Source organism: Choloepus didactylus, chromosome 2 (assembly GCF_015220235.1).
Source record: "Choloepus didactylus isolate mChoDid1 chromosome 2, mChoDid1.pri, whole genome shotgun sequence".
In the NCBI taxonomy this organism is placed as follows: domain Eukaryota; kingdom Metazoa; phylum Chordata; class Mammalia; order Pilosa; family Megalonychidae; genus Choloepus; species Choloepus didactylus.
The window spans coordinates 231,600,216-231,618,816 of NC_051308.1; the positions used below are offsets into that span (position 1 = coordinate 231,600,216).

Here is an 18,601-nt window from a genome sequence, read left to right on the forward strand (position 1 = left end):
ATGGATGGTAGCTAATAGTTCAATTATTAAAATGTTCTTTCATGGTTTATAACAAATGCACCACACTAATGCAAGGTGTTAATAATAGGGTTTGCATGATTTTTCTGTAAACCTATAACTTATCTAATAAAAGTAAATAAAATCCAAAAGCCCAAGTCCCTACAGTGGCCTAGAAGGCCTCTACCATCTCCCCCCTTAGCTCCCCAGCCTCACCCCCTGCAACTCACCCCTCTGCTCACCCTGCTGCAGCCAGGCAGCTGTCCTCAAGCACATGGGCAGACCCCACCACAGGGCCTTTGCACAGGCTGCTTCCTCTGCCTAGAAGGGAAGTGCACATGGCTGGCTCTACCACCTCCTTCGGGTCTCTGCTCAAACAGTCCCTTCGCAACTATTACCCTCCCCCCATACACACACACACACACACACACACACACACACACACACACACACTTTCCCGGTGCCCCTTTCATGCTGTATTTTTCTCTGCCTCCCTTAGCACAATCTGGCAGGATATATATTTAGCTAATTCATCTGGTTTATCTGTCTTTCCCAGTAGAGAGGAGTTTTGTCTGTTTTGTTCTCTGCTCTATCCCCAGCACTTGGGACATGGCTGGGTATATAGTAGGTGCTCAATAAATACTTGTTGAACAAATTTCTGTGTTTTTTGGGATCCATGTTTCAGTAGCACCAACAGAGCTGAATGGATTCAAGGATGCATATACTTCCCTGTCCCTGTATTTGGTGTGGGGGACAGTGGAGAGGGACTGGGACTTGGAGTCAGCGCCCCACGGGGTGCTGAGGGGCAATGTGAAGTTTGACCAGTTACTGCAACCCCCCGAGCCTCTCACTTCTTATCTGTAAATGGGATGAGATGATCAGCCCCACAGGAAGATGGCTCATCCCAGCCTGAGGCTTCTGGTCAGCTTTTGGTAACTAGTAGCTCTCATGACTACTCGTCTACTAGTATCAGGAATCCTCAACCCCCTAAGAGTCTATGCTATCTATAAGCGCAAAAGGGAGAGGCAGGGATGGGAGTTGGAAACCACCCTGTCCCCAGGCATCCTGTACCTTCAGGCTTCGCAAGGTTCCCTGGTCTGGGAGGGAGGAGGCCTTCCGGACCCGTTTTAGGGCCAGGGATGGGAAACGAGTCCCCTCATCCCTGTGGAAAGGGCAATTCTTAACCAAAGGGAGCCAGGAGGGCCAGCCAGGTGCAAGGACAAGCGCTTTGGGCTGGAATCAGAGGACTGGGACTGATTCCTTGCTGGGTCATCAGCTCGTGCAACCTCAGGCCAATCACTGCTCATCCCTGGGCCTCGGTTTCCCCATCTGTAAAATAAATGCCTTGGACCAGGCCATTGATAAGGCTGCTTCTCTCCAGTGGGCCAGGGCAGCCTGCTCTTTTGTGGGTTCTTGCCTGGGTCTCCCCATCTGTGCAGCCTTGTTCACAGGGGAACAAAGCACAAGGGCACCTGGTGTGGAGAGAGTGTGTTTCCCACAGTGGGTCTTGGTGGGCCTGTCCCGGGTAGGGCCCAGCATGTGGGCAGGGGGCCTGCATCTCCCATCACTACCCCCAGGCTGCTGACCTCCCTGGGGCCACCACACTGCTCCCCCTACCAACGAGTCTTCGCCTGTCGAAGAGTCTTAAGATGAGAACTGAAAGGAGGAATTTGAGAAAAACACTCCATTTGTGAAGTTCCCCAGCCCCTTTCCACTGGGAAACCAGTGGTTCTCTGCTGTTATTCCCTTGGCCTCGGTTTCTCCACCTGTATAAGGAAAGTGGGTCCCCAGACTTGGGTGTTAGGAAAACCTTCTCAAGTGGTTTTGATGACCAACCTCATTCTAAACGATGATAGTGGAGGGTCCCTGCAGCTCCAGCTTGTTCTCAGGATCAAGGCTGTGCCCTGGATCTTCCAGAAAGCCAACCTGAGGGCCAGGTGTGTGCTTTTCCAGGAGCCGACAGCAGATGGTGCTGTTGACTCCATTCCTGGGCAAGGAGAGAGACAGCTGGACAACTAACTGTCCAAGACTCCCTGCTCCAAGGTGCTGGAAGGGGCTCCAGGGGGGTGGGTGTCCCCGTTTCTAGATCCCGAGGATGGGTTCTTGGGCACACTCTCCTTGGCCCTTCACTTGCCCTGGGGAAAGGCCCCTGTGGGGGGAGGCACAGCAAGGCAGGGGGGCAAGGCTGTGTAGACACACACGCACACAGGGACACAGAGGCACACACAAGTGTTAGAGTCCATCCAAATTTAATCTGCTGTGACTATTACTGTGGGTTGCATGAAGGTGTACCCTGTGCCACCTCACCTGATGTCCTCCTAACGCCCCCACCTTACAGAGGGGGAGACTCAGGTTCGGGAAGGTAGAGTCACTCGCCCGCGGTCCAACAGTGAGGAGGTGGTGGAGCTGGGACTTGGACAGATCCAGCCTTGAGCCACGCCACAAAATCATGGTGCTGATGAGGGACAGGCCCCTGCGGCCCTCCTGGGGGACCAGGTGTGAGGGGCGAGGGTGGAAGGAGGGAAAGGAGCTCATGGCTCATAGAGTTGGAAGGAGGCAAATTGGGACAGTGGGAAGACTCCAGCTCAGACAGATGGCAGAGCTGCCTGGGGGCGTCCGACCAGCCCTCAGCCGCGGGGTCAGCCTCTAGGGCTTCAGGGCGAGGGGCTAACCCCAGCCATGCTGATCCCTGACCACGTGCCAGAAATCTCGTTGGGCCCCGCCCATCCCTATTCATGCAACAAATATTTATTGAGCGCCTACTGTGTGCCCGGCACAGTTCTAGTAGCTGGGGATCCAGGGACAGCCCCTCTGCCTGCAGTCAGGTTGTCTAGACTCCAGAGTGCCAGAGAGACAATCAAGAGAGAGAGAAAGAATAGCACAAACAATGTGCTTTTGTACCGAGGTCAGTGCTGAGAAGGAATGGTGGCCGGGCCCCGTGGTGGCGGGCGGCTGGGGCTGCTTTGCACAGTGTTCTCCGGGAGGGAATCGCTGAAAGAGGGCCTTCATTACTGAGGCCTGGAGGATGAGGAGGGGCTGGAGGGAGGAGGGTCTGGGGAGGGAAGGAGTGGTCAGTGCTTGAGGAAGGACAGAGCCGGAAGGTGGCAGGAGCTGGATGGAGCAGGGCCTTGTAGGCCATGGCTTTAGAAATAAGATGCATGGAAGTTTTTAAGCAGGTGAGCTACCCGACCTGATTTGTGCTTTAAATCTCCCCTGGGTGCAAGGAGGGGAAGGGCTGGTGGGGCCAATGAGCCCACAGAGCGGGACCCACAGGCAGCAGGGACCCCTGCCCACTCTGTGTCAGTGGGTTTAGGGGTTCAGGGTTTTGAACCCTGGACCCCTGAGCCCAGCTTTCCTCCTGTTCTTTTCCATCCCCTGAGACATGAGTTCTGGCTTTTTCCCTGCACTTATCGTCTCATGTACAGAGAGCAGAGAGTTTTCTTTGACACTTAACTCTCTGAATGTTGCTTTCTTCTGTAGAATCAAACGTATTTGGAAGGTATTGAAGAAATTCAAATGGGATGTGTGGGAAAGCCTGTGGTGCATAGGAGGTGCTCAGAAAATGGGGTGCTGGGGTGTAACCTAGCTGGCCCAGCCTTCTTGGGAGGCGGGCATCATGCCAGCTCTGCAGAGAGGACTTCTGGGGACAGAAGCACGGCCAGGAGGGCATCAGGGTCAGCACCCGGCCCCGCAGACACTCCCTTGGGCTCTCCTTCCATCTGCCCTTCCTCCACCATCCTCCTTCCCCTCCACAGTGCCCTGGGAGTGGCGTTTGCCAGTCTCCCAACGTCCCTTCCCGTCTCCCAATTTGCATGTTTAAAATGTATATCTGCAGACGCATCTTGCATCTTGGGCCCAGCCTCCTTCCCTCCCCTCCCTGCTTCTCGGAGCAGAACTGCTGCTTGCACAGGGCTCCGAAAAGCACATCGACTGTGGCCCCTTCATGTCCTGGCCTTTTCCCTTTGGGGTGTTGGAATTTCTTTTTACTTCCCCCAGTCTTTGCCTGCTGCCATGTGGCTGTGCTCCGTTGGTGGCTGCTGGGCGATGCTCTCAGATCACAGGCCTGACATTTTGGTGTTTGTGTCTCTGTGCCAGGCAGGCACCGGCCTGAGCAATCGATTCTCCCTGCATAATCGCTAAGCACTGTCCATAACATTTCATCAGCCCCCATCAGCCCTTCCGGCTGCTTCCTTTGGGCCCCATGCTGGGCTGCCTATGCCCTGTCTTCTGGGACTGGATGCTCTATTTCCAAATCCCAGAAAGTACTGGCTGCCTCTGAGCACTCCCTTTCCACTCCTTGGGAGGCCAGTAAGGCCACCTCAGTTCTGGGCCACTCCCACCTCTGTACGTCTTGCACCGGCCTCATTATGTTCCCTCAGTCTCTCTAAGAACTGCTTGCTCTTTCCACCTCTGGGCCTTTGCACATGCCATGTCCTCCACCAGAACTCCTTCCCCAAAGCCCCAACACATTGTCCTTTTTGCCTAGCTTGTGCTTACTTGGCATTCTCGTCTCAGCTTAACTGTTACTTCTTCCAGGAAGTCCTCCTGGATTCCCCAGGCTAGGTTAGATTGTCCCATTCCTTTCCTTTGTAGGACCAGCTATCTTTGATACTCTGTCCCTCCTGTGAAGATTTAACCTCTGTCTTCTCCATTCCATTTGGGTAAGGCTGTCACTGTTTCATTTCTTCTGTATCCCAGTGGCCACACGTGGTACTCAATAAACATACATTGAATTGAATAAATTATTGAATGAATGGTTATTGAATGTAGCCATTCCAACAAAGACTCGGTCTTTTGGCTGTGGACATTTCTCTCTCCACAATTGTGAGGAAAAGGATTGGCCACCCTTTGTGTAGTGGTAAGGCTGAGGTTGGACGGAGTGGTCCTGAGGACGGGTTTGGACACGGGCTCCCTGAAGCTGGACCGGGCTTGCTTGTCTATCGTTTTTCTCTCTCAGGTGTGCGGTGGTGCTTGGCTGGTGATGGCTGAGCTGAATCTCAAGAATGACGATCAGGCTGGTGGGGCTGGGGGAGGCGATGCTGGTTGAGGGGTGCTGATGGTGGGGATGCTGATGCCAGTTGTTTACTTGGTACTGATAACAAGGACAATTTTGCTGTGGTTTGGGGGTGCCGGGTAAAGCATGGACTTTGGGGCCAGACAGATCTGAATTCCTCCCCCGGCTCTACACTTTAGGGATCCAAGAACCTCTTCAGTGTCTCAATTTCCTCATCTGTAAGGTGGGCACAACAAGAGGACCCACCCCATTGGAGCCGGGCTGGGGCTGGGGTGGCCATGTCAATGAGAGGATGCCTGGGACACACCCAGCACAGTGCCCGGCCCTCAGGATGTTCCGAGGAATCATTTGTGGAATGGCACCGATGACAGCAGCTCTGAGGGGACGTCCTAAGGACTGTTGCCAATGCCGATGATGACAATGGTAGCATCTGTGATGAAGGTGATAAAGAAGGCGAGGACATTAGGATTTATTAACTCAATCTGTCTGTTGAAAACCAACCTTTATTTTGCGCCAGCTCTTTTCTGGGAAAATAGAAAATACAACCCTTGATTTTCAGGAATTCAGGAATCCTCAATCCCGATAGCGAATTCACACACACACACGCACACACACACACACACACACAGAGCCCTGGAGCCCTAGAGCATGGTGTCAAATGGATGTTTTGCTTTAAATGAGACCCAGGGTTGGATGATCAGGGCCGGCGTCAAGGGGGAGATGTTCCAGGGCTGGAGCTTGAGCGTTGGAGCTCCAAGATGCAGGAAAGCTGTAAGAACAGGCACCAAGGTCAACAGCTAGGGGAGAGAGGGAGAGGTGGCAGGAGGGGAATGGAGAGGAAGAAAGAGAGAGACAGGAGCTGGGGCCTAAGCATGGAGGGTGACGGTGCCCTGTGCTGCCAGGAGGTACCTGGTGCCACGTGACGAACCTTGGCCCGGGTCTGGAGCCCTGGTCCCAGCCCCAGATCCGCCCTGACCCTCTGTGTGACCTTGGGCCGGCTCCTTCCCTGGGAATAGCCCTGGTTCCCGAGACTCTAAGGTTCTTGACTTAGCTCCCATTTCACGGATGGACAGGACTCTCACTTTAGAAAGCGGGTGGCAACGTTCAGAAGGAATCCTGCAAAGTATCGGGCTTGCAGGTGCCCAGGCAGGGTTGAAATCCGTTTCTCAGGAAATGCACCAGGATATCTGAGCATTCTTCCCTTCTCCCAATTGGTGCATTTAAAATGTATCTGCAGACGTATCTCAGGAAGCCAGCCTCCCTGCCTCTCCGCCCTCGTATCTCGGAGCGCAAGAGCCCAGAAAAGCACCTTCATTGCGGCCCTTCCTTGTCAGCGCCTCCCATTCTGTTAGCATCAAAAATGGAAGTCATGACCAGAGACGCCAGCACCTTGCCCAACGCCACACAGCTGGGGGAGGTGGAACCACAGTTCACAGAGACAGATGAAGGTCAGAGTGTGACCCCCCACCTTGCCCTGGGCTCTCCCCACACTGGGTTGACTTCCAGGAGTGTGGGGAGCAGGAGGGGGCAGGGGAAATAGGGATGAAGGAACTAATTAAGCCTGGGGACCTTGGAGCCAGATGGCCTAAGTTTGAATCCTAGCTCTGTTACATAGTAGCTGTGTGACCTTAGGCAAGTCACTCAGCTTCTCTGTGCCTTGGTTTTCCCATCTGTAAAACAGAGGTGATAATAACAGAGCCTACCAACCTCAGACGATTCCTGTGAGAACTGAACGAGTTTATACCCAGCCCCTAGTATTATATGCCCTGTGCTTGGTGTCCAGCCTCGCCTCATTTAATTCCTCAGGTAAGAATTGCACCCACTTTGCAGACTCAGAGAAAGGAGGTGGGAGGCCTGTCCAGCCAGGATTCATGTCCAATCTGGCTCATCCCTGAGGAACTGCCTTGGGCAGGGGAAGAGAGAGAGAACCGGGAGGGGGGAGCCTGGAGGGGTGCTGGGGGGGTGGTTTGGGAAGCAGCCAGCCTGACATAAGGCCCTCAAGAATGTGATCTGCTTCCTCCTGGGCCCCTGAGAGCCTGGTAATCCTGGGGCGGCTGGGATGCGGGGAGACAGCTGTGCTGGGGGTTGGGGGAGGAGGGAGGGCCCCCGGATCCGGGGCTTCCCTTCTCTGCTTTCCCTGCGGGGGGTGGGGGCTGCAGGCCAATTAACCCTGGCAGGGCTGGGCCTGGGGGTGGGAGAGAGGGGAGAGGAAGGGAGCAGAGGCAACTCAGGGTGGCGGGGGCATCAGGGGTCTGAAATGGCCCTGTGGGTGAGCCTGCCCTTGGTGGCTGTCCCCAGGTGTGGCCAGCTGGCCCTCCCAGGGAGGTGCTGGGAGACTCAGCTTCTGAGCATGACAAGAGAGGAGGGAATGGCCTTTCACAGGGTCACAGCTCGAGGGGCTGTTGGTGGTCATCCAGCCCCATCTCCTCACTTTATAGAATGGAAAACTGAGGCCAGAGAGGGTAACAACTTGCTCAATGTCACACAGCAGTCTGTGACTGAGCTGGCGATAGACCCCAAGGGCTCCTGGTTCTAAAGCTGGAAACTTCTTTACCGTGCAAGCTGCACCCCATCCTCCATCCCATCTTGGGGAGGGAATTTATCTGGACAGTGGACAAAACATCTGTTGGTTGATCTTAGCTGCACCAACGATGTTTCCTTTGCAGTGTCACGTGCCCACCCACTACCTGGAACGTCAACCGTGGAATAATAATCACGGTATTAACAATGGCATTCTATAGCTTTTTTATCTTATAAGTATTTTATAGTTTATAGCTGTTATAGTTTATAAAGCATTTTACAGTTTATCAAACATTCTACATCCATTATCTCATACTCTTACTTTACAGATATAGACACTGAGACCCAGAGAGCTGATTTATTTAGTCACACAAACTACTTAGTCCCAATAATAGCAGTGAACATTTATTATGGAACGCAGGCTCTGGGCTCCAAACTGCAAACTCTCCCATGGAGCCACATGGGAGTTGCCCTTAATTCCCTCCTTTTCTGTACCCCTACATCCCACCCAGGAGCAAGATGATGGTGCCTCCCCCACTACCCCTCTTTCAGCTCCATCTCCATTGCTGCTATGCTGTTACTGGCTGCCATGCTGGTGTTGGCTGCCATGCTGGTACTGACCGCCATGCTGGTACTGGCCGCAATGCTGGTACTGACAACCATGCTGTTACTGGGCACCATTCTGGTACTGGCCGCCATGTTGGTACTGACTGCCATGCTTGTACTGGCCGCCATGCTGGTACAGGCTGCAGTGCTGGTGTTGCCCACCATGCTGGTACTGGTTGCCATGCTGGTATTGGCCACCATGCTGGTACTGGTCGCCGTGCTGGTACTGGCCGCCATGCTGGTGTTGGCCGCCATGCTGGTGTTGGCTGCCATGCTGGTACAGGCTGCAATGCTGGTATTGCCCACCATGCTGGTACTGGCTGCCATGCTGGTACTGACCGCCATGCTGGTGTTGGCCGCCATGCTGGTACTGGCTGCCATGGTGGTACTGGCTGCCATTGTCTCTTGCTTGGATGATGGCCACAGCCTCCTCACTGGTCCATTCTCCATGAGGCAGCCAAGGGCAAGTTCCTAAAGGGGGACTCAGCCCATGCCCCTCCCCTCCTCACTGCCCTCAGTGTGTCCTCCAGTCTCAGAGGCACCCCATCACACTCGGACCTCATCTCTCACGGTGCCCCTCACTCCCATGACTCTCCCATCACATCCTCGCCCTCGAGCCTTTCTCATTCCCACCTTGGGGCCTTTGCACGTCTATCGGGGCACCTGCCCCTAGTCCACGCGTGGTGTCCCCTCGTCGGCTCAGCCAGGCTTCTGCTGGCCACCCTGGCTCGTGCTGACCTCCAGGCTCGTCGCTCAGCTTGATTGTCTTCACTGCACGTATCAGCATCTGAAGCCATCTTGCTTGTTTTTTAGTTTATGATCTGTCCACCCCACCTCAATGTAAATGTCCCGAGAGCAGGGACTTCATCTTCTGGTCACTGCTGGAGCCTCAGTTCCCAGGACAATGCCAGCACATAGCAGCTGCTTAACAAATTAGCGATGAACCGACAGCCACGTGGACAAGGTGGTTGTGCGCGTACATGGAATCCATTTCCTCTCTCTTTGCCTGCCTGGCTGTCCCCACACCGACTCCCAGACTGCGACCACCTCACCATGTGCCAGGCAGCCTGCTCGGCCCCGGAACAAAAGAGGGGAGCAAAAATCAGATGTTGCCTTCTGGGTGCCTAAGATAAAAGAGGCAGACAAAGGGTTCTAACATTTATTGAGCACCTACTATGTGCTAGGCCCTTTGTAAACATGGCTACACTGAACCCTCATTGAATCAATAAATCCTCACTACACCCAGCACGGTGGGGATCTTTTCTTCATTTTACACATGGGGAAGTTGAGTCTGCAGAGAAGAGCAACTTGTCCAGGGCACATAGCTAGAAAGTGCCAGAGCTGGAGTCAAATACAGATCCATTTGACTCCAAAATCGCTGCCTGAGACAGCATGGCGGGGGTGGGGGTCGTGTCTGGTGGGGAAGTGGAGTCTGCGATGGAGCTGAGCATGGAGTGAGGGTAAGGTTTCGGTGGGTGGAAATGGGGAGGAGAGTAGATTTCTGGCAGGGGACAGTGTGAGCCACAGCAGGGAGGTGGGAAAGAGCTTGACAGTTAGGGGACCAGGGGGTGGCTGCGTCTTCCTGGAGCATAGGGTGAGAGGAGGAGGAGGGAGGGAGGTGGGAGGAAGCTGGGCTGGGCAGACTCTGCAAGCCTGCGCCGGTATTTGTTCAGCTTCACGGTGGGCAGTGTGGAGGGATACGGGGAAATCTGGGGTTGAAGCTGAGCCCCAGGAAAATTCCTGGGCAGAGCCAGAGGGATAGTTGCTGGGAGGAGGGCAGCCCCCTAAATTCAGCTCTGTCCCGGGGTTTCTGGGAAGTGGGGTGGAAAGAAGAAGCTGAAAAAAGAAAATTGTGTGAGTTGAAGGGAATTTGAGACTCAAATTTGCGAGGCTGTGAAGCAGTAAGCCCATTGCTTTAGAGGGCAAAGGTGCTGAGGGCTTTGGAGTGGCCAGGCTCGGGTTTGAGTTCCAATTCTGCCATTTCCTGATGTGGCTTTTGTAAGCCAGATTAGTCTCTACGTCTCCGTTTTGCAGCTAGAACAGGTTCTACCATTACTATGAGGGCTAAATGTCATAATGCATGTGATACGGCCGGCAACAATGCCCAGTAAAGCTTCTGCAAGCTCTCCCAGTCCCCACCCTGCCCCAGCACCGGAGGAAACCCCGACTGCACACGTTGCAAACTGAATTGCATGAGGCAGATTAGAAGGGGGCAAAGCAGGCGGGTGGGGACTATGGGGAACTGTATAGCCTGAACTTTTTTTTGAGAGGCTGGAAATATGGATTTTAATGTGAAACCTCCCACAGCTCTGGAGTGAGAACCCCTCCTTCCCCAAATAAAATGCCGCGTCCAGAAGCAGCCAGTTTGCAGACCATCCCATAGAGCACCCGGCTGAAGAGATTGGGAAGGCTTTCTGAGGTGGGGATGGGGATGGGGAGGGGATGGAAAAGTCCAGAGTATTTAGGCAGTGGGATTGTCAGCTGGCAAGTTGATGAGGGAGCAAAGCTCTGCTGACCTGGTTAAAGTTACTCTCAGAGCAAGTCCCTGGAGTGAGACTGAGAGCAAAAGACAAGGGGACAGTGCAGGAAGGAGCAGGGCCTAGGAGCCAGGAAGCCAGAGATCTGGCCTGGGCTCTGGGCCAGACTGCTGTGTGAGCTTGGACAAGCCCCTTACCCTCTCTGAGCCCCTGTGAAATGAGGCAGATGGGCTCTGTCAACAGTCCCAGCTTTCTGTGCTCCAGGGGAGAGGGGGGAGGCTGGGTCTCTCACCGCAAGCAGAAGGTGGAGACAGACTTGTTGGGGGTGGGGGCTCTTCTCGGATCCTGGGAACAGTACGAGGCCTAATCTGCTGTTGACATTCCACTGGGACTTCAGGCCATGTGCACGGCTTTGGTTTCGCAGCCTGTGCAGGCACTAGGAAAGAGCACTTGCTCTGTGTCACTCTGGGGTGGATTAGGGACCCCTGGGCCAGGGATTGGGGGTGCTGAGAGCAGGGGAGATGCCAGCTGCTGAGTGGGGGCTCTTCTTTCCTCAAAGCCAGTTTGTAGGGAATGTGCTCAGATAACAATATGGTGGGGTGATCCTGGGCCTTGGAAATTAGGGTCACTTACACAGTCCACAGATGCTAACTGAGCACCTACTATGTGCCAGGGCCAGATAGGGTAGAGATAGTCTGCACCATTTCACCATTGTTATCCCCATGTAACAGAGCAGGGAGTGCAGGCTCGGGGAGGGAGATGACGCCCCAGGACACATGGCTGCTGGGTGGTGGGGGGATTTAAGCCTGGGCAGCCAGGCTCTCAGGCCTGCACACTTAACTCACACGCTGTTGGGTGGACCAACATGGAGAGTGGCAGGCAAGAATGAAGGCCACCCCAGGGGGTGGGGGGCGTGTGATGGGTGGCCAGGGTGGTCTGGGAGGGCCTTCCCGAGAAAGTTGGAAGTCAGAGTCCTGGTGAGCGGTAGTGAGGTGTGGGGGGCGTGGAACAGTCTTAAGAGGGGTCTGATTTGTGTTTAAAGAGCTCTCTCCCGGCTTGGGTGCTCTGAGGAGGGCCTTCTGGACGGGGCTTTGTGATATTCTGGGCAAGTTCCAAAGGCTGCTTGTTGCTTTACCTGGCCTGGCCCTGGTGTCCCGTGGTGGGATCTGGGCATCCGTGGCCGGCTAGGGGCTGAGGACACTGGGAAGGAGGGGCCTGAAAAGGTCTCCGCAGACCGTGCTTCTCCTGGAGCTGTGCTGGGAGCAAGAGCCCTGGCAATGCATCCTGGAGCTGACTTGGAGCCCACCCCCCACTCTCCTTTTTGTGTCCTATCCCCCTTCCTCCCTTTTTCTTCTGCATCCTGTGAGCCAGGCCCTGAGCTCAGCACTAAATGAGTGACAGGGGACCTCGGAGACCAATAAGCACCCTATCTGTCCCCAAGAGACCCACGATGGGAGGGTAAAGACAGGTGCTTCAGTTATGACTCCATGGGTGGGAGGTCTCCAGTCAAGGTCAAAACCAAGTGCCTTGAGATCTGGAGGAGGAAGGGGCTGCTGGTGCACAGCCTCAGGTACGCTGCTTCCTGAGCCTCAGTTTCCCCATGTCGCAGCATCCTGGCTAAATGAAATTTTAGGTAGAAAGCATCTAACACAGCCCTGGCACACCGACTTCTTCTCTTCTCTCATTTGTTCACCTAGAGTGCCAGGAACTTCTCCAGGCATCCAAAAGTATAATGGGCAACATAATTCATTAATTTCTCAACACTAGGCCTGATGTTAAGAGCTCTATACTCGTCACCTCATTTTCCCCGCCCCAGAGCTCCGAAGGGTGGGTACTATTATCTTGCCCATTTACAGATGAGCCCTGGGGAGGTTGTGTGACATGCCCAGGGTCACACTGCTTGCAAGTGTGGGATCAAGCCCAGATCAGCCTGGTGGCAGAGCCCAAGCCCCAGTTGTCACTTTAGTTCGATCTGGTCCCCAAGGCCTCACATGGTGGGTGGCAATGAGATCTCAGAATTGTTCTTTTCCATGCCCGCTAGATGGCAAGCTCTATGAGGTCAGAGACCGTGGCTGGTTCTGCTCATCACTGGAGCCCTTCTCCTGTACACAGCAGGTGCTTAGGAAATGAATGAGTGACTGAGTGTATGAATGAGTGAATGAATGAATGCCCCACCCAGGCCATGGCTCCTGAGGGTCCTGTTGGGACTCTGTGGGCCATTCTCAGGGCTAGGGGTGAGCCCGGGCGCTCTCTGCCCTGTGGCGTGGCTGTGGAGGCCATCTGTCTGCCTCTCCACTGCCCAGTCTCCCGCAGGGCTCGCAGGGCCTGTGGAGATGGGCCCGTGGTGGGTTCCAGAAGGCTCCGGGTAGAATCTCAGTCGCTGAGCCCTTGAAAATCTGATCCCACCCCAGCCCATGTCCCCAAGGTTTCCCCCAGACCATCAATCAGCAGCAAAACACGATCGTATTTTATAGCCACCCACGGTGGGGGGTGCCATGAAACCCAAGCCCCCTCTCCGCCTGGGGTCCTGCCTGCTTAGGGAGATCAAGGCGGGCTGGGCAGAGCCTTAACCCTTTGTGATCCTGTTCCTACCAGCTGCGGGCACAGATCCTCTCTCCCACCAACCTTGCCAGACTGGGTCCCTCAGGGATGGTGGAGGCACTTCAGGGAGCAGGGGAGGTCCTCTGGGGAGCTGCCGGGAGGCCAGGGGAGCAGAGGATGGCTCTGACTTAGAGTTTTCCCCCGCATGGCTCTGCGGGCTCAGGCAGGTGGCTTCTTCCCCCATCTGGGCTCAGCTCCTCACCTCGGATCTGGGAATCCTGACAGCTCCCTGCCTCTCTCACTGCGGGGTGTCCATGAGGCTTGCTCCTTGGCTCCGGGCCCCACCATCTTGAGAACAGGGTCCTTCCCCCTGGGAATGATTTATCTGTAATAAGAGACTCTTACTTCCCTTAGGAATTGGAGTTTCCATTTTAAAGGTGAGGAAATTGAGGCCCAGATGGGAGTTTCCCACAGCATATTGCTGGAGATTTCGGCTGGAGCTCAATTTTCTTTGGCTGATCTGGGGCTAGAACTCCCCACCCTTCTCTTTTCCTCCCTCCTCTCGTTGGAAACTTCTGTGGACCTTCCCAGGGGTTGTCAGGGCTCAGGTGAGCAGACGGAGGTCCAACCTCACCTGTGAGCAAAGATTGAGGAGTTTCTGGCCGAGGAGCAAGAGAGAAGGCGGAGAGTTGGCCTGAAGGCACTGTCCCCAGCTCTGAACCTCTGAGGGGTGTCCTAGGGAGGAGGCCACGTGGCCCCAGGAGGAACGAGCCTTGTGGGCACAGGTGCAGTGTGGGAGAACTTGTTGAAAAGGAAGGAGGCCTGCTGGGCAGCTTTGGGGGGGACCCACCTCAACCACTAACTGGCCGGGTGATTCTGATGGGGCACTGAGCCTCCATTTCATCATCTCTGGGGTGAGAATAATTATACCCACTGGTATTAGGCTTGAGGCTTCAACGAAATAATGGCCACTCGCAATGAATGGAGCCTACATCACCACAAGGTCATTTGTTGTCAGGGCTCACCAGAGATGGTGGGCTGCCCCAGGAGGAGCTGGGTGCCCTCCACTGGGCCGGATTCAAGCAGACCCTTGGTTTTATGCTAGAGAGGGCATCTTGGTTGAGGGGGTGGAACTAGACAACCCCAAAGGCCCCTTTCAGTGCTGGAGATCTAGGACTCAAAAGTCCAAATCCTGGAAACCTGCTGAGGGTGGGGGCGGGCAGTGGCGGGGTGGGGGTGCCCTCTTGGTCTCCCGTTACCAGCTCCTGGAACCCCGAAGGTCATTCTGGGGTGGGGAGGGAGCTCCAGAGCAGCTTCCTCCGGGGGACGAGGCTCTGGGGATGTGGGTGTCACGCCAACAGCTGGATGTGCCGGGTTGATGGATGGCTGCTAGAAAATCAATTTTCTGAAGCCCCGTCAGTGGGGTGGTGGGCAGGCCTTGGGGACCCTCAGGGCTGGGCTGGGAGGGGCTCTGTGCCCAGCAGGTGGAGCTCACAGTCCCTCTAACCCCGCCCGAGGCCCTGTCACCTTCCCCTCCTCCCTCACCAGGCTGGACCTCAGGGGCAGAGACCTTCCCCGTCCCTTCCTGGGCCTCTTGGGGTGGGGGCGGGGTCAGGAGGTCTGGAGCCTAGTCCCAACTCTGCTTCTGATTGACTGTGTGATCTTGTGGGGCCTCAGTTTCCCCATCTGTAAATAGGTGGAGTTGGGCTAAATGACCCCCATTTCCTGGGAAACAGGGAGCCAGGCTGGCTCCTTCTTATCCTTCAGGTCTCAGTTTTAATGTCGCCTCCCCTGAGGGCCACCCGGTCCCCTGCAGCCACCCTATCGCATTAGGTTCCTTGGTCCCCATGTTCATAGTAGCTTGCTCATTTTTCCTAAGCCGTAAGCGTCATCTCCTGTGATTCCGTCTGTGCCCGTCTCTCCCACTGGAAGGGAAGTTCCATGAGGGAAGGGACCAGCCTTCTTCTTCACTGCTGTATCCCCAGGGCCCGGTACGTAATAGGTCCTCAGCAAATAATGCCGAATAAATGATGGGCCCTCTGCTGTATACGTTGGAGGCTCAGGAGAGCCGCCACCCAGCCCCTGTCTTCTAGGAGTTAACAGTCTGACGGGGGCAGCCAATGTGTTCCTGAAAGACTTCAGCTCCGAAGCAATGAATGAAAGCCCTGGAAGGAGGGAGGTGGCTGGAGCACAGGGTGAGGTGAGGCCACGAGGGGCAAGGATGGAGGTGGGTGGGGTGGGCGGCCCATGCCCTCGGCCCCCGGCCAGCCCCCTGGCCAGCTCCGGAGACAGGGTCTGGGATGAGGGGACCCTCCTGCTGTGCCAGAGCCTCCTGGATTTAGCTCAGAGCCTTCAGCCTTGCTCAAGTTCTTCCTGGGATTTGGTGAGGGTTCCACTCGGGGGCCCCAGGCAAGGCAGCAGAGCATCCCGTCCAGGTCCAGATCCCCGCTGGCGGTCACTCGCCAGGCATCCCTGGAGCACAGCCTCTTAATCTCTCTCTCACCTCCCACCTGTGGAAGGAGGCAGCGCTTGCTCTGCCCTGGGGTCTGTGGGGTTTTCGTGAGACCCCACGGGTCAGCTCCTGCCGTTGAGTAGGGTTCAGAGCCACCGTGCCAAACCCCAGTCTCGGTGGCCAAGAGGACGGACCCTACCCCGATCCTAGCTGGGCACTGCGAGTCCCAGAGAGAGGCAGGCCTGATTCACTCCATGTTTAATTAGGTGCCTGACTCTGATGCACCCCGAGCTGGGGAGAAGCCTTTATCCTGCTCTGCCTAATCTCTCTCCTTTTGATTAGACTTTTCAGAAACTACGGGAATCCTGCCCCTGCTCTTTGCTTGCGGAAAGCTGGAAGAGGCCTGTCCCCCGTCTGTCCATTTGGCAGGTGAGCAACTAAGGTCCAGAGAGCTGACGGCCCTGGCCCGGGCTCCACGGAGCCCCAGAGGCAGAGCCGGCTGGAAATGAAACCCCGAAGCCTCTCGGGGGCCGCCAGCGTCTCCCAACCCTGTCCACGGAGGGGCAAACAGGGTTGGGGAACACTGTGGAAGGCCTTGCCTCCTCTCTCTCTTAAATTTTGTTCTTCTTTTCTTACTAAAAAAAAAAGGGGGGGGGTCTCCCACGACCTGGAAAGCTGGCTCGAATCCTGCGTCTGGCTCCAGAACACTTTTATGGCCCTTTCCAGGCAGGGATGTGAAGCCCCCGGTGACATGAGCTCCCTGTTCCGAGGCCCCGGCCAGGGACGGCCCATCCATCTTCCCAGCTGGCGGCTGCGTGTGGGAAAGGCCTGGCTGGCGGGGGCGCACCTGTCGCTCTCATTCTCCCTAAGCCCAGCACCGAGGGTTGTTCCAGCTCCTCGGGGAGGCCGAGGGAGTCGGGGTGGGGGGAGGCACGGGGAACAGAGGGAGGCCGAAGAAACCTCTGTCACCATCACAGACTCTGAGCACTGCTGACAGCACCCAGGGTGACGAGGCTGTGATAACAGTGAGGGTCTGTCAAAGGTTTCCCTCTCAGAAGAGAAGACCCTGTAGGGCTCACATTCAAAGGGGAAACCCAGGGCTCAAGGGTGATTACAACACAGTGCATAGGTCAGGCATGAGGGCAGGCCCCTAGCCGGATATTGCTACCTGAAGAAGTGGGTGGAAAAGTATTCAGGGCTGAAGGAACAGCATCTGCAAAGGCCCAGAGGCAGAGCTGGGCAGGGTGTATTTGGGGAAACGAAGTGGACCCTGTTGGCTGTGAAGCCAGGAGTTTCAGCTAGAGATATAGGCAGGGGCTAGATCACAGAAGGGCCTCAGTCTCAGGCTAATCCTGAAGCAGGAGAGTGACAAGGTCAGATCTGCACAAAGACTTCCCTGCTATGAGGGTGGGGAGGGATGGAAAGGAGGAAAGCAAGGCCGCGAGTCAGGAGCTTGGTGCCACACAGAGGGTCCTGAAATGCGTTCTGACCCAGTAGACCCTGAGGCTGGGGGGACTGAGAATAGGCTCAGGAGTGGGACACACCTGGGCTTGCACCAGGCCCCAGCACTCTGGGAAGCATTCCCTTGGCAAGGCTCCTCCCCTCCCCGGGACTCAGTTTCCCCCTTTGCACAGGCGTGGTGGGGTGGACCCCAGACCGACCCGAGTCATTATGTAGCTCTGTCACTTTTCAGTGATGGGAACAAGTGGCTCTGTCCCTTTGGGCCTCAGTTTCCCCACCTATAAAATGTCACACTTTCAAGGTCGTTGGGAGCACCAGCCCCCTCAACCCCATTTGTAAAGTGTCTAACACAGGGTCTGGCACATAGTAGGTGGTCATTGATTGAGAATTTCCTGTTTTAAGCCCCTCCCAGGTGGAAACTGCTTTATTTCTGTGATTACTCTAATTGGGAGTTTGCTGGGAAAACACGGGGTAGGTGCTGAAGGAAAATGGTGTCCGAGTGAGCCCCGGGCGGGTGGAGGCAGGGGTGGGGGCCGGGAGGGTGCGCTCGGGTTTCAGAGAACCCACAACCTGCAGAGCTGGGAGGAATTTTCCCAGGCTGGGCGGCAGGCAGCTGGAAGCCATCGGTCCCAGGGAAGCGGAGAGGGCCAGGGGTCCTGCCAAGGACTTTTGCTGGGAATGAGAACTCGGGAGGGGGGCAGGATTCTCCCACCCAGCCTGGAAAGATGAAACCTTCTGCCCGGGCAGCTGCTCACAGGGATGCCAAAAATGAACCGGCCACTGGGCGCTCCTGGGGCTGTGACAGGGTTGGGAGGAGGGTGGCGTCTGGAGCCCCAGCAGCCCCGGGAGCCAGGAGGAACAGAGCTGTACTCTGTCACCCTCCAGGCTGGAGAGCCCTTTAGCACAGACCTGCCTCAGGTGGGGGCCTGAGGTTTTCCTGGGGTAACCAGGGTGCTACAGCTCAGGAGACTGGCACAGCAAGAGCCCCACCTCGGAGCCCAACAGACCCTGAGTTCAAATCTCGGGGGTTAGCATTATCTGCTCTGCAAGGTCATTGTGAGGGTTAGGGCTACTGTCTGAGAAGATTCAGCATCTAGTAGGTGCTTAATAAATGCTCATTTTATTTCTGGAGAGGATATAGACCAGTGATCGGGGCACAGGCAAAGGCTGATTGACTTCTTCAACTTCCTGGACTGCCTGGGTTCAAAGTTCACCTCTGCTCACCTGGCTGTGTGGTCTTACTTAATTTATTACCATCTCTGATCTTCAGTTTCCTCATGTGCTAGCAGTGCAGTGAGCCCTCAATAAGTACTCGCCATTACCGTTATGACTACTGATATTGACATCATATGAGTACTTTGGACTCCCATTTACAGGATGAGAAGGCTGTTTTTCTTGCCAACCCAGGTTATTTGGTTTCTTGCCCCATTTCGCAGGTGAGGAAGGAAAGAGCCTGAGATATGCAGAGACTATTGCCCAAAGCCTTACAGCCAGGAAGCACCAGGGAGAAGAGATTTCAGGTGAACCTCATGG

General features: G+C 55.5%; 1 long non-coding RNA gene across 1 annotated transcript in view; it reads left to right on the forward strand.

The window, feature by feature from the left end:
- Nucleotides 1–3,086: 3,086 nt before the first annotated feature.
- The window catches only part of LOC119520669, a 29,205-nt gene continuing 13,690 nt past the window's right edge, over nucleotides 3,087–18,601 (forward strand). The window contains exons 1-3 of the long non-coding RNA XR_005214213.1: nucleotides 3,087–3,173; nucleotides 15,249–15,355; nucleotides 15,950–16,036. This is a non-coding gene — a long non-coding RNA (uncharacterized LOC119520669). The remainder of the gene's footprint in view (nucleotides 3,174–15,248; nucleotides 15,356–15,949; nucleotides 16,037–18,601) is intronic.